The 14,783-nt window shown below is 36.6% G+C and overlaps 1 long non-coding RNA gene across 1 annotated transcript in view; it reads right to left on the minus strand.

Annotated features, from left to right (window-relative positions):
- Positions 1-2,187: 2,187 nt before the first annotated feature.
- Positions 2,188-14,783, minus strand: part of LOC108544242 (uncharacterized) — a 41,083-nt gene continuing 28,487 nt past the window's right edge. Inside the window, exon 3 of the long non-coding RNA XR_001889777.1 lies at positions 2,188-2,703. This is a non-coding gene — a long non-coding RNA (uncharacterized LOC108544242). The remainder of the gene's footprint in view (positions 2,704-14,783) is intronic.

Raw genomic sequence — 14,783 nt, forward strand, 5'->3', positions numbered from 1 at the left:
GAATACTATGCAGCCATAAAAAAGGATGAGTTCTTGTCCTTTGTAGGGACATGGATGCAGCTGGAAACCATCATTCTCAGCAAACTAGTGCAAGAACCGAAAACCAAATACCGCATGTTCTCACTCATAGGTGGGAACTGAACAATGAGATCATTTGACACAGGAAGGGGAACATCACACACTGGGTTCTATTGTGGGGACGGGGGAGGGGAGAGGGATAACATTAGGAGATATACCTAATGTAAATGATGAGTTAATGGGTGCAGCACACCAACATGGCACATGTATACATATGTAACAAACCTGCACATTGTGCACATGTACCCTAGAACTAAAAGTATAATAATAATAAAAAAAGAGCATATGTGATGCGATCTCTACATTTATGTAAAATTTTATATATGTATGTTATATGCATAAATGTTACTGTACCTGTAATTGACTTTAAATACTTCAACATAGTATTTTGAGGAATCTCCATACTGTTCCCCATAGTGGCTATCCTAATTTACATTCCCACCAAGAGTGTATAAGATGTCTTCTTTCTCCACATTCTCGCCAGTGTTTGTTTGTATAAAAGTCATTTTAATGGCTAAGATGATATTACACTGTTGTTTTAAATTGTATTTCTCTGATGATCAATAATGTTGGCTTTTTTAAATGTGTCTATTGGCCATTTGTATGTCTTCTTTTGAGAAATGTCTATTAAGATCTTTTGCCCATTTTTAAATGAGATTATTTTATTTTTTCCTTTTGACTTGTTTGAGTTCCTTTATATTCTGGTTATTAAGCACTTGTCAATGGGTAGTTTGCAAGTATTTCTTCCCATTCAGTGAATTGTCTCCTGACTTTGTTGATTGTTTCCTTTGCTATGCAGAAGCTTTTCAGCTTGATGTAATCCCATTTGTCCATTTTTGCTTTGGTTGCCTGTACTTGTGGGGTATTGCTCAAGAAATATTTGTCTAGACCAATGTCCTGAAGAGTTTCCCCAGTGTTTTGTAGTAGTTTTATAGACTGGAGTCTTAGATTTAAGCTTTTAATCCATTTTGCTTTGATTTTTGTATATGGCAAGAGATAGAAGTCTAATTTCATTCTTCTGCATATGGATATACCATTAATATATGATCCAGCAATCTCATTGTTAAGTATGTATCCTAAAGAAAGGAAATCAGTATATGAAAGAGATATCTGCACTCCAGGGTTTATTATAGCACTATACACAAAAGCCACAATTTGGAATCAACCAAAGTTTCCATCAACAAATGAATGCATAAAGAAAATGTGGTACATATACACAATGAGATATTATTCAACCATAAAAAAGAAGAAACTCCTGTCATTTGCAACAACATGGATTGAACTGGGGTATATCCTGTTAAGTGAACTAAGCCAGACATAGAAAGACAAATTTTGCATGTTCTCACTCCTGTGTAGGAGCTAAAATTAAAACAACTGATTTCATGGAGACAGAGTAGAATATTGGCTACTAGAGGCTGGGAAGAGGTTCAGGATGGAGGGGAAAAAGTGAGGATGGTTAATGGGGACAAAAATATAGTTAGATAGAATGAATAAGGTCTAGTATTTGGTAGCACATCAGGGTGATACAGTCAACAGTAATTTATTGTATATTTTAAAATATTGAAAGAGTGGACTGGAATGCTTCTAACACAAAGAAATGATAAATGCTTGAGGTGATGGATACCCAATTACCCTGATGTAATTATTACACATTGTATCCTGTATCAAAACATCACATGTGCCCCATAAATATGTACAACAATTGCGTACCCATAATCATGAAAAAACAAAAAATTTTTGGGAAGTGATTAAGTCATGAGGGCTCCATCCTTGTGAATGGGATTAATGACCTTATAAAAGGGGTTTCCGAGAGCTGCCTGGCCCTTCCATCTCTCTGCATGTGAGGACACAGCATTAGTCCCTTTTTGCCTTTCTGTCACGTGAGGCTGCAGTGAGAAGAGGATATCTTGGAAGCAGAGAGCAGCCTTCACCATGTGTAAAAATTTTGTAAGAGATTTCTTTCATTATAACCTGAAAGTAAGATTGTGGGGGACTGCTAACTCTCACCAGCCACATCAAACTAGTTGCTATCATTATCAACCAAAGAACCTCTTCAGAAAGAAATTAGCTGTGTCAGTTCACAACAATAAGGAAATAAAAGTATCTTTTAAAAAAGAAAAGTATACAGATTATCTCCTCATTAAAAGAATAATGCCATGAGTATACACAAACAAAACTTTCACATTTAATTTTTGGGAGGTCACAGGTTTGCCCATTTCCATTCACAGACTACTGGGTCTACTGCATTGGGTCTAATGCAAATTCAACCTTTACTTCAGTAGACAAGATGTGAAAGTTGAAGGACACAGGTAGGATCCCTGATTCTATTCAATTACAGTATTCCAGAAGTAAACATTTTGGAGGCAGACTTTTAATAATGTACAAGATAGGATAGTTTTCTGATCACAGAGATTTGCAGTTCTTTCTCTGCAGATACAGACTAGTGTATATGTGTCCATTTGGCTGGTTGTCCATCATGGCCGGTTAGTGAATGTTAAGATTTCATAATGAGAAAGTCAGTGCAGAAGTTTCCTTTCTTGCTTGGGTTTTGAAAAGCAGGAATATGAATGAGGAAATGACCAAAATCTTCATCTCACTGGAAAACATACAGTAAAAGAGGCAATCCTAAGAAATAAAGGAAATTAAATTAGATAAGGAATGGATAGAAGAACCTTGAACTCATAATTGGAGATTTTATTTAATTAAAATGAGACCACTGAGAGGGTTTTTGATTAGTTCAATGGGTGATCTTCTTCCACAAAAGTTACTAAAAAGACAAAAGTAGCTGGCATTTTCGAACTAAAGGAGGAAAGGTGGATGTCTGAGAGCAAATTAAGAGAAAAAATAAATAAAATGATAGTGGCTGCATATGAAATTGAGAGAATAATAGAAGAAAAAGGAAAACTATTTAAAGACATTATTTAGGAAGAAACTACAAGATCTGTTGATAGTGAACAAAAGACAAATTTCCCATTGATGTAAGGTGAAACAAACATACATTTCATCCATCCACCAGCATCTCACGAATCTTCTAAAAGTGCTACTTCCAACATGTTATCTTTCTGTCCCCAAAGGGGAGAGCCTTAGTTTAGAATCTTAGAATAAAGTCTAAATTCCTTATCTTGAAATTTAAGACTTTCTGTAGTACAGTCCCAAATTCTCTTTCTCAAAACTACCTTTAAAAATAATTCTGATAAAGGAAGACATTTATGCGGCCGACAAACATATATATATATTTTAAAAAGCTCATCATCACTGGTCGTTAGAGAAATGCAAATCAAAACCACAATGAGATACCATCTCATGCCAGTTAGAATGGCAATCATTAAAAAGTCAGGAAACAATAGATGCTTGAGAAAATGTAGAGAAATAGGAATGCTTTTACACTGTTGGTGGGAATGTAAATTAGTTCAACCAGTGTGGAAGACAGTGTGGCGATTCCTCAAGGATCTAGAACCAGAAATACCATTTGATCCAGCAATCCCATTACTGGGTATATATCCAAAGGATTATAAATCGTTCTACTATAAAGACACATGCACACATATGTTTATTGTAGCACTGTTCACAACAGCAAATACTTGGAACCAACCCAACTGCCAATCAATGATAAACTTGATAAAGAAAATATGGCACATACACACCATGGAATACTATGCAGCCATAAAAAAGGATGTGTTCATGTTCTTTGCAGGGACATGGATAAAGCTGGAAACCATCATTCTCAACAAACTAACACAGGAACAGAAAACAAAACACTGCGTGTTCTCATTTATAAGTGGGAGTTGAACAATGGGAACACATGGACACAGGGAGGGGAACATCATACACCAGGGCCTGTCACGGGGTGGAGGGCTAGGGGAGCTATAGCATTAGGAGAAATACCTAACGTAGATAATGGGTTGATGGGTGCAGCAAACCACCATGGTACGTGTATACCTATGTAACAAACCTGCAGGTTCTGCACATGTATCCCAGAACTTAAAATATAATAAATAATAATAATAATAATTCTGATTGCAGGAGTCTTGTGAGTTTCTGTTACACAACTCAGAAGCAGATTTAAAAATAATTTTATATANTGGATAAAGCTGGAAACCATCATTCTCAACAAACTAACACAGGAACAGAAAACAAAACACTGCGTGTTCTCATTTATAAGTGGGAGTTGAACAATGGGAACACATGGACACAGGGAGGGGAACATCATACACCAGGGCCTGTCACGGGGTGGAGGGCTAGGGGAGCTATAGCATTAGGAGAAATACCTAACGTAGATAATGGGTTGATGGGTGCAGCAAACCACCATGGTACGTGTATACCTATGTAACAAACCTGCAGGTTCTGCACATGTATCCCAGAACTTAAAATATAATAAATAATAATAATAATAATTCTGATTGCAGGAGTCTTGTGAGTTTCTGTTACACAACTCAGAAGCAGATTTAAAAATAATTTTATATAATTCAATCCTGATCAAGAGCAGGGCTTTCTTATCCCACTACCTTTCTAAAGTGTTCCACCTTCTATTCTAACATAGGGAGATGTATGAGGGTGTGAGTTAGAGAAATCAGTGAATGCATTTCACGTTCAGGTGGAACACTGTCTGTGTGGGATGGATCTGCAGGTGGGAAGGGCCTGGGCAGACACATAAGCACAGGTAAGCTAAGCAATTGACTTTGGTCTATGGGCTGACCATGCGCTGTGTTGGCCTCACTAAAGGCTATGTCTCTCTTGCAAGAACTTTCATTTCTTCATTTCACTCTAGCCTGTCATTAGAAGCCCAGTTTTTCTTCCCTCAGCTTCTGGTTACTTTTTCATTCATCCCTGTGAGTTGAGAAACCATGGACCTGTATGATGGTTGAGTATTTGTAACCATCATGGCTCCTCAGTGGACAACTGCAGACTCCCATCTAGCTCTGACACAGTTCAAGCTGGAGGAAATAAGAGTTTCCTGTGGGGTATAAGCAAAAGGAGGAACCCACAAAAATAGCCATGAAATAGATTGCCATTAAGTTACTTCATGTTTCCTAAATTTTACAAGTAATTGATTCATTCTTCATCAAATGTTTCACTGTTTCCTTGGTATTTTAGTTTGCTTTGGAGTCTAAGCTACATTTCTAAGACTCTTATCTTTTCCATTGCCTCATTTCATCATCTTCATTCCCATTCCATTTCAAACTGCAGGCCCTGTGGCCATGTCCTAAATACTTTTATCATTACAATTGTTCTCTACCAATATATTAGGTTAGTGCAAAAATAATAGCAGTTTTTGCCATTAAAAGTAATGGCAACAAATGGTAATATTAAGTACAACCACCCTGACACAATGCCATAAAGTAAATTTTCAACCCTGCTTCATCCCAAAGTCTACCTTCTTCATATTTATACCTGGACTGCTGATTCAATCACTGCTAGAGAATAATCACACAACCACTGAGATTGATACCATTAAAAATTCATGGCTTCAAACTGTAACTGTCCAGAAATCCTGCAGTTCTTCTCCAGGAAAATCTCTTTCCTGTTGTCCACAGTGACTATTTTTGTACTTCTCCACCTTCCTCAAACCTCTGAACCAGATGCTGCTCACTTCATTCTCAACAAATGACCTAACCTGCTGTTAATAAAGAAAATAGAAACCTGCTGTGTGTAATTACCTCAATTCCTCCACCAAACCCATAACCTCATCTGTTTCTGAATATTTACCCATATTCTATCCTCCTTCCCTTGCTATAAATGCAAAAATTAACATATGTCCTCACAATGTTATTATTCTCTTTTCTTTTTTTTTTTTTTTTTTTTTTGAGACAGAGTCTCGCTCTGTCACCTAGGCTGGAGTGCAGTGGCCGGATCTCAGCTCACTGCAAGCTCTGCCTCCCGGGTTCACGCCATTCTCCTGCCTCAGCCTCCTGAGTAGCTGGGACTACAGGCGCCCGCCACCACGCCCAGCTAATTTTTTGTATTTTTTAGTAGAGACGGGGTTTCACTGAGTTAGCCAGGATGATCTCGATCTCCTGACCTCGTGATCTGCCTGTCTCGGCCTCCCAAAGTGCTGACATTACAGGCTTGAGCCACTATACCTGGCCTATTCTCTTTTTCATATATTATTTTGGAGAGGTAAACAAGAGTTTCTGCTGGATAATATTGGTGGCTGCCTCCACACTGACTGACAAGAAGCTGCCTGAGATTAGTGGCTCCTCATTCTCCAATGGGAGGAGATTCTATTATTTTCAGCTTTGTACAATGTGTCCAGGTTCTATCACACCAGGGATTTGATATCCATGATAGCAGGTAGCTAGCTGCGAGATATGTGTCTGTGACTCCTTGAGTAGTTGGTATGCAAATCTAGACTGCATATTATTTGCTCTCTCCATCTAGTACAAAGGATAATAACAGGAGAGTTAGAGCCCCTTCCCAAGAGCATCGCTCTACTGTGGGTCCAACTGTGCCCAGGAATAAGGCATATACAGATCTAATGCATTTCAGCATATAGTCTCTTCTTTAGTCATTGTGCAAGAATAAGTAGGGTCATCTTGCTCCAGGGATAGAGGTTTACTCACACCATCCATGCTGTCAAGTGTTTCCCCAATCATTCGTGTCTGACAGCCTCCCCTAGGGAGTAAAGGTATCACTACAAGAGGCAGGAATTAACAACTGTGACCTTCACCTCAGTTTTAAGATGTTTTTCCAGTGGTGTGGTGGGTCTCACTCTATCTTACCTCCTTCAGGACTGCTGACATCATGTAAGAGAGAGTTCCAGGTCACTGGCAATGGGAAAATCCCTAAGATGGAGCTAGGTGCTCTGCTCATTCTGACATCAAGATTTACCACCCCAATATGCAGGGTTTTTATTTTGTTTTGTTTTGTTTTGAAATAGAATCTTGCTCTGTCACCCAGCCTGGAGTGCAGTGGTGCTATCATGGCTCACTGCAGCTTGACCTCCCAGGCCCAAGCAATCCTCCTGCCTCTGCCTCCCTAGTAGCTGGGACTATGGATGCACGCCATCGCACCTAGCTAGCTTTTGTATTTTTTGTAGTGATGGAGTTTTGCCATGCTGCCAGGCTCGTCTTTAACTCCTGGGCTCAAGCGATCCTCCCACCTCAGCTCCTCAAAATGCTGTGAGTACAGGCCTGAGCCTGTAATATGCAGTTTTGATAAACTGTACCCAGCAACATGCAGTTCTAATAAACACCAAAGTGACATGAATCATAAAAATCACAGCTCAAACCATATCATAATCACAAAAGGAGCCCAAAGTGTTAATAAAAGAGAATACAAGATGTTGAAAAGTGATAACAGCCCTTCCTAGCAGAACAAATGGAAGGACAACGAAGGCCATGATAGGCTAACCAAAGACTTCAATGCTTCTGACACAATTTTGTTTAAAAATCTCACTTTTTAACCATCCTCAGAATAAGACATTGAATGCATTAATTATTTCCTGGCACCCCATCAGCACTGATTCAATAAGATGGGTGGCTGGCACCCACTTTGACTCTGCCTGTACCTATGAGGTAGCAGGTGATTCCAGAGAGACTTTCCATGGGACAGCAGGCAGAAGCTAACTGCATGGTGGTCCAAGAGCCTAAGAAGTGGACTCCACCTGGGTTTTTTTTTTTTTTAACATACCCATACCCTTGATAATAAATTGCTAGTATCCATCTTCCACTGGCTTACAGCATGTCATTTCTTCACATTTCTACAATATTTTGCTCGAACTTCACTATCATTTGGATTTTGGTTTACTTTTATTCATCTGTTTTTTTCCTTGATTTCACATTTTTCTCACGTGAGCTGCGAATACAACTGGACTTCAAACCAGAGCATTTGATCTCTCCTTGTGCTTAACTTTCCAGGAAGATGTTGCAATTGCCCCTAAACAATAATCAAAAGGCACTTCTCTCTCTTCCTCTGAAAAATCACAGCTCCCGGATGGGGAAGTGAGTGGAGATGTTACATCTCTCACATCCTTACTTTAGTTTCGAGAGTGAGAAGAGATGAAAGAAGATGAAAACAGACTTCAAAACACACAGAAAACTCCTGTATTTACAAAGGGGAAAAAATGATGGCATTCAAAACACTACAGAGCAATGTAAGCAGTATCTCCAACTCCCAAACAAATAAAAGAACCTTTCACAAAAGAAATCTTATGTGACCTGAGACAGTAAACCTCTGTACAGTTCAGCAGTTGGTTTTATAGCTAAAAGAGTCAGGCTTTGCCTCGACATACCCACGGTTCTGGAACATGAAACTTTTCAATACCCATCATGTTCAAATTATTGCCACCCCATAATTTCCTCAATCCCATTCCACTGAAATGGAATGTGTTATGCAATCTGAATTTCCATCATAGTAGCCATTTTAAATCAAGAGGGGCAGAAAATTACCTATACAGTCTGTTATGAACTTCCTAAACTTAAGTAAGAGATTTCAATCCCATGCAAGTAGAAACCAGTGGTGAATTTATGATGTGAGTTTTGTCTTTTAATTAAGAACTTAAAAAAGAGGTGACAAAGCTTTTTTGAATGCTTTGAAAAGAGGCAAAATAGATATATTGGAGAGAGCTTCTGAGTTGGAGAGTGGAGTACAGGCAACCTCACGAGGAGCTGGGACCTGGGAATCAGCATTTACTCTAACTTGTAGTGAACTTCAGGGAAGGGTAGGTGGTGGAGAGGGACAGATTCGGCAGGTGGAATTTCATGTCTAGAGACACGCGGTGTCTTTTGGCACAACTGGTGATTATCATCATCAGAGAGCAACTGGGTGGGGTAAAGTCTCTGTAGGTGGAGGGTGCACTGCAATGGGGTATCTGGGATGCTGGCCAACAACAGGAAAGACTGGCAACAAGGAAAGAACCTCAACTCCTGGACTCTTGTGTAATTTAATAACGGGAGGAGAATGGAAGGAGCAAGGCAGCATTTCAATACAAATGACAACAATTGCTAACTAACAACAACAGATTTGCTAAAACACTGGGAAAGATTGAGTTTTTTACTTCACAGAGGAAACTGCTACTGAGCTACATAGTCTTCCCAAATTCTCTCAGCTAGTGGGTCCAGAGCCAGGTTTATCAAAAAGCAAATCTACTTAGATCCAGAACTCATAACCACCATGCTGCATTTTACTGAGCTAGAAAGAGCACAGGTTCAGGGAACTCGGGAAATGAGCCACAGGGTTGTGACCCACATGTAAGTACATAACAGTTCCTAATTTTAAAACAGTTTTCATAATTTTAAAAGTAAGGAAACATAACTAAAAAGTCTATAGCATTCTAGAATTTACATAGCACTTTCACTTGGGTGGTCTCCAAATCAAGAGAGAAACCTAGATAATGATGCTCAGTGTCCAAAGACCTAACAGAATCAGCAAGGTTCTGTCTAGGATGACTTGAACATTAAGCCAGCCTTTAAAAAACATCTATGAGAATACATAGGAGAAAGTTTTAAGACCTTGGATTAGGCAAAGGGATTTTAGATGTGACAACAAAAGCATGAGCCCTAAAATAAAAAATTGTTAAATAAGGCTTTTAACACTGTTAAGAGAATAAAACAGCAAGCGTATTTAAGTAATTTATTTTCAAATCACATATCTGACAAATGACTTGTATCCAGATCTCAGAATTCAACATTTTCAAAATCTCCCAATTTTAAAATGGTCAAAGATTTTTTTTAAATGCTTCACCAGAGAAGATATGCAAATGGAAAATAACCTTAGTGTCATTAGTCATTAGGACAATGAAAAAATTAAAACCATAATGCAATACAACATACGTCTATTTAAATAGTTGAAATTGATAGAACTAACCGTCATAAGTCTGGCAATGAGGCAGAGCAACTGGAACTCTCACACATTGCTGGTGGGAATGTAAAATGGCACAGCCACTTTGGAAAACAGTTTGGCTGTTTCTTCTAAAATTAAACATTCATTTACCATATGACCCGCAATCTCACTCCTATTTATACAAGAGAAATAAAAACTTATGTTTAGCAAAATAGCTAATCTTTTCAAGTGCTTTATTCATAACTGCTAAATGTTGAAACAACCAAAATGTCCCCCAATTAGTGAAACAGTTGCACATACGTTCAGTGTAACATTGCTCAGCAACAAAAAGGAACTACTGATATGTATGACACCATGATGATCTCAAATGCATTATGCTAAGTGCAAGAAACCCCATTCAAAGACTGCATACTCTATGACTTCATTTATATGACATTCTGGAAAAGGCAAGAACTATCAGGCAGAGAACAGATCAGTGGTTCCCAGGGATTGAAGTGGAGGAGGGGCCAATTACAAAAAGGCAGCATGAGAAATTGGTATGTGTGTGTGAAGAAACTCTTTAGTAGCTTGATTGTGGTTGCGAGCACAGGACTCCATGTATTAGCAAAATATATACCACTACACACCGCCCCAGGAAAGTTTACTGTAAATTAAAGAATAAAAAATTATAAACAGTAAAAACTGATTGTATATATATATATAATTTTTACTTTTGCTGAATAAATTCTGTATGTGTGTATGTGTGTGCGAGAAAGAGAAAAAGAGAGTAAAGAGAAAGAGATTTTGCCAAAAAAATAATGGTTCTTTTATGAAAGTATGGGAAGTACGGGCTGACCCCTCATGCAGTGTTTTACACAGAGTATTCAATATGCATTTGTTAAGTCAAAATGAATAAAAGAATAACAAAGTATATTAGTTATTTCAAATTAATTTCATTTACAAAATATAAATACCAAAATTAAACAATTAATGATATTTATAACTGTCTCAGTAATGATTCACATTGAGATCTTTGAACTTATATCACTCTCAACACACAAACCTTGCAAAGTTACATAAAAGCAACAAAGCCAACTCAATTAATGTATTAGCATATTTAAAACTCAGGGTGCCAATGATAATTTTGGTTGTCACTTTAAGTTATAAAGTAGCAATTTAAAATCGTAATAATGAAAAGAAGACTAAGACTTATACATATTATGTATGATTATGATTTTCTGCACATATTAAAATTCATCTTTATTGTAATTGATGAATATAAAATATATAAAATTGCTTTAGAACGATGTGGATACAAAGAAAATATATCAAAGGAATAATATTTCCTATGCTGAATGCATTTTATATTTTATTTTAATCCAAATTTTGTAGAATTATTCAATGCTACTTTAAAATTAAAGTAGCTTGTAAAGAATGAAAATTACAGTCATTATCATGATTTGTTTTAAAAACAGATCATTACAGCTTAAATAAGTTTCATGTGAAAGGACTCAACAATAATTCAAAAGGCAAAAGAAAGTATTGAGGAAACAACCTACGTGTGATATTAGCAGATATATTTCACTTCTGAATACAGATAAATGTCAAATGAAATTATCTTTTGAAACTCTTATGAATTTATTTTAATTTATAAAATAGCTACAGCTGTTAGTATGAAAGTCTAATAGTGTCTATTGACATGCACTGAATTGGGTAAAAAAGATACAAGGAAATGAAAAGTGTACACATGCAACAGAATTTTAGGATGGTGTATATGCCCAAGCTCACGGTGTATATGCTTTTAATAGAAAGCAAGAATCTGGTTAATAATGAAGCCCCTCCCTAATCTTAAGAAAGTGTAGCAGAAAATAAAATTAAAGAAAAAAATTATCTCACTTTACAATTGTGTATTTTAGACATTTCGATTCCAGTTTTAATTTTTCCTTGCAACATGAAGCTTTATTTTCAAGATAGCTAGTGCAATCTCACATATGAATACTTGTGTTGTTATCTCTTTTGAGAGAGACTTGACAAATATTCCTAATTGAACAGTGGAACAACAAGGATATGGAAATTACATCCAGCAACTTTTTTTTTTGTCCAGAATGACTAGTTCAGAGTTTGCCTATGAGTCAGTAATGTATTTTATGGTGATTACTAATATTTTCTTAGGAGTTCAATAAATATTTGGACAAAAAACAGACAAAAGTTATATTAATTTATCTAAAGTATAGAACTAAATAAAATATTTGGAGAAAATGTTAACTTGTGTCGCACATCCAAGATGATGATGATAAAGTATTTGTAATGGATTGTTAGTGGTGCCACAATACAGACACAATTCTCCTCCTAAAAAACCTCATCTAACAAGATTTATATTTCCTCTTACCTTTTTCTATAAAAGTGGTTGATGGTCATGTATCTAGACGGTGACAAGTAAAGATACTGACTATGAAAAATCACAGATTATATTCAGCACCTAGCACGGTGACTGGCCCACACTAATATTCAATGAAAGTTTATTGGACTGATGGGAAATGTGAATAAATTCTATGTAAAAAGAATAAAATTATGGTCTTAGGACATTATGCTAGAGTCAGTTTTAAGTAAAATGGATATTTTATTTTGGAGGATTAGGAATATTCTCATACACTATATGCATGAGCAAAATTTATACAGATTTTCTGATGGAAATTTACTAACATTTTTTTAAAGTCTTAAAATGTATATACGCATTGATCTAAACATTCTTAGTTCTAGGAATTTAGCCCAAGGAAAGTATTTGGAATTTGCACAAAATGACTATGTTTTAATAACAGCAAAGACTGGAAACCTTCTTCTAAGTATATAATAACAAGTAACTGGTTAAATAAATTATGGCAGACTCACATAGTGAAATATCTTTGAACTCATTAAAATGATGCTTTTATGGAAACATGTTTTATACATTAAGTAAAAATGTAGTTTCAATTGGAATGTATACTGTTATCCCATATCTTGTGCAAATATATGTATGTGCATGTATACACAGAAAAGTGGTACATACCAAGTTGTTAATTATTGTTATCTATGGATGGAGGATTTTAATTTTCTTTTTTTCCCATCTGAATTTTATCATTTTTAAACAGTAGACCTTATTTATTGCTATTGAAGTATGAAAATACAAGAAAGTAAAAAACTGATGCTTGAAACAAAAGAGCAACAAGACCACTCACCACCACAAAAATGACTAGCTTGCCCCTCTTCTGGCTGAGTGATTGGCACTTCTTTACCAACACAACTCTACCTATGCTATAATCCTCCCACCTGCTAGACAAAATAAAGAAATACAATCATCAGCTGTCTCTGTTTCTCTCTCTCTCTCTTTTTTTTTTTAATCCCAAGGACTTTAAAACAGTCTCGGTTTCTTGATAGCATTTGATCTAGAATGAGTTTCTGCTTTGCAATCCATCCTCAGAACCATCGGCACAAACCCAAATCCATAAGAAGCTCCTCTCAACACCCCCTTACTGAGGTGCTTTCACAATGACACTTAAATGCACTCTCAGATCCTGCTGCACCAAGAAAAATAAACCCCTTTGTGACTCTGAGTTTTTGTGGTGGTCTTTGGTTGTTTCTTGTGATGATGATGGTGATGATGGTGGTGATAATGATACTGATGACGTTAGTAGTGGTGGTGGTTGTAATGATAGTGAGGCTAGTGATGATGGTAGTGATGATAGTGGTGATAGTGATGATAGTGCACAGGTGTTTTTAAAACTAGCAGTGTTTGGATCCCAAGAAACCGAAGAAAAATGTTCTCTTTCACATAGTACAACAACACTGTAGTAAGTCCTATGACTTCCAGCACAGGAGAGGCAATCTACTGAAGTAGAAAGAAACTCTACGAAGAGTCAGGAGTTATAGGTTCTAGTTCTGGTTCTGCCATTAGTTTACTTTGTTACCTGGAGCTAAACCTCTCAGGACCTCATTTAATTCATCTGCAAAATGAAGATTTCTGGATTGATTTCTAAAGTAACTTTTCATATTGTGCAGCTTTTTGTCTCTGTTCTAAGTTATCAAGTCAGAGACTAAGACTAGACGATCTATAGTCTAACTGAACTACCTGCTTTTGTACTTAAAGTTTTTATTGACATATAGCCACATTTATTTACACATTACCTATGGCTGCTCTCACATTACAATGGCAGATCAGAGTGGTTATAATAGAAACTATATAGCCTACAAGGCCTAAAATATGTATTATCTGACCCTTCACAGAAAAATTTTGGTACATTAACATGCCCCTGCTCTAGGGGTATGTTAACAAGAGTCTAGTATGTTGAAGATACATCTTATTAGCAGAAGGTCTGCTTAACAAGGTAGGGATTTCCATCCATCCTTAAGGTTCACTAGTGTGTCCTTAGCACCTATGTCAGTGCCTGGTTTCTAGCATATGCTGAATACATACTTGTTAAATGAATGAGTGTGTTAGAATGAATGACTAAATGAATTATAGCCTCTGGAAGGCTGAAATGTTTATTCTTTAGTATTCTTCCTGTCTTGGCAACGTTTCTATTTGCTGTGGCATTTAAAACATATCCAGATAGAGGGAAGTTTATATACAACACCCATTTTCAGTGTTGTCATATAGTATGTCCAAGTGTATATAGTTCCAACTACATAACAGTGCTTAGTCTGAAGTGAATTCTAGTATGATTTTCAAATACAGTAACAGCATACAATATCTCATCCCCCTCAGGAGACAAGTGTGGATTAACAAAAGTAGACTCTGAGATTTCTGGAAAACACTTCTTCCTCGGTTCTGAGGACAACAGAATGAAGTAAAAGTGGAAAAGAATCACCATATATTATAATCTTAGTACCAGTATTTATTGTTTTCAGATTTCTAAAAATAAGGTTTGTTGTTTTTTTTTTTACATATACTTTAAGTTCTAGGGTACATG

Source organism: Rhinopithecus bieti, unplaced genomic scaffold (genome assembly GCF_001698545.2).
Source record: "Rhinopithecus bieti isolate Rb0 unplaced genomic scaffold, ASM169854v2 scaffold_25971, whole genome shotgun sequence".
Taxonomy (NCBI): Eukaryota; Metazoa; Chordata; class Mammalia; order Primates; family Cercopithecidae; genus Rhinopithecus; species Rhinopithecus bieti.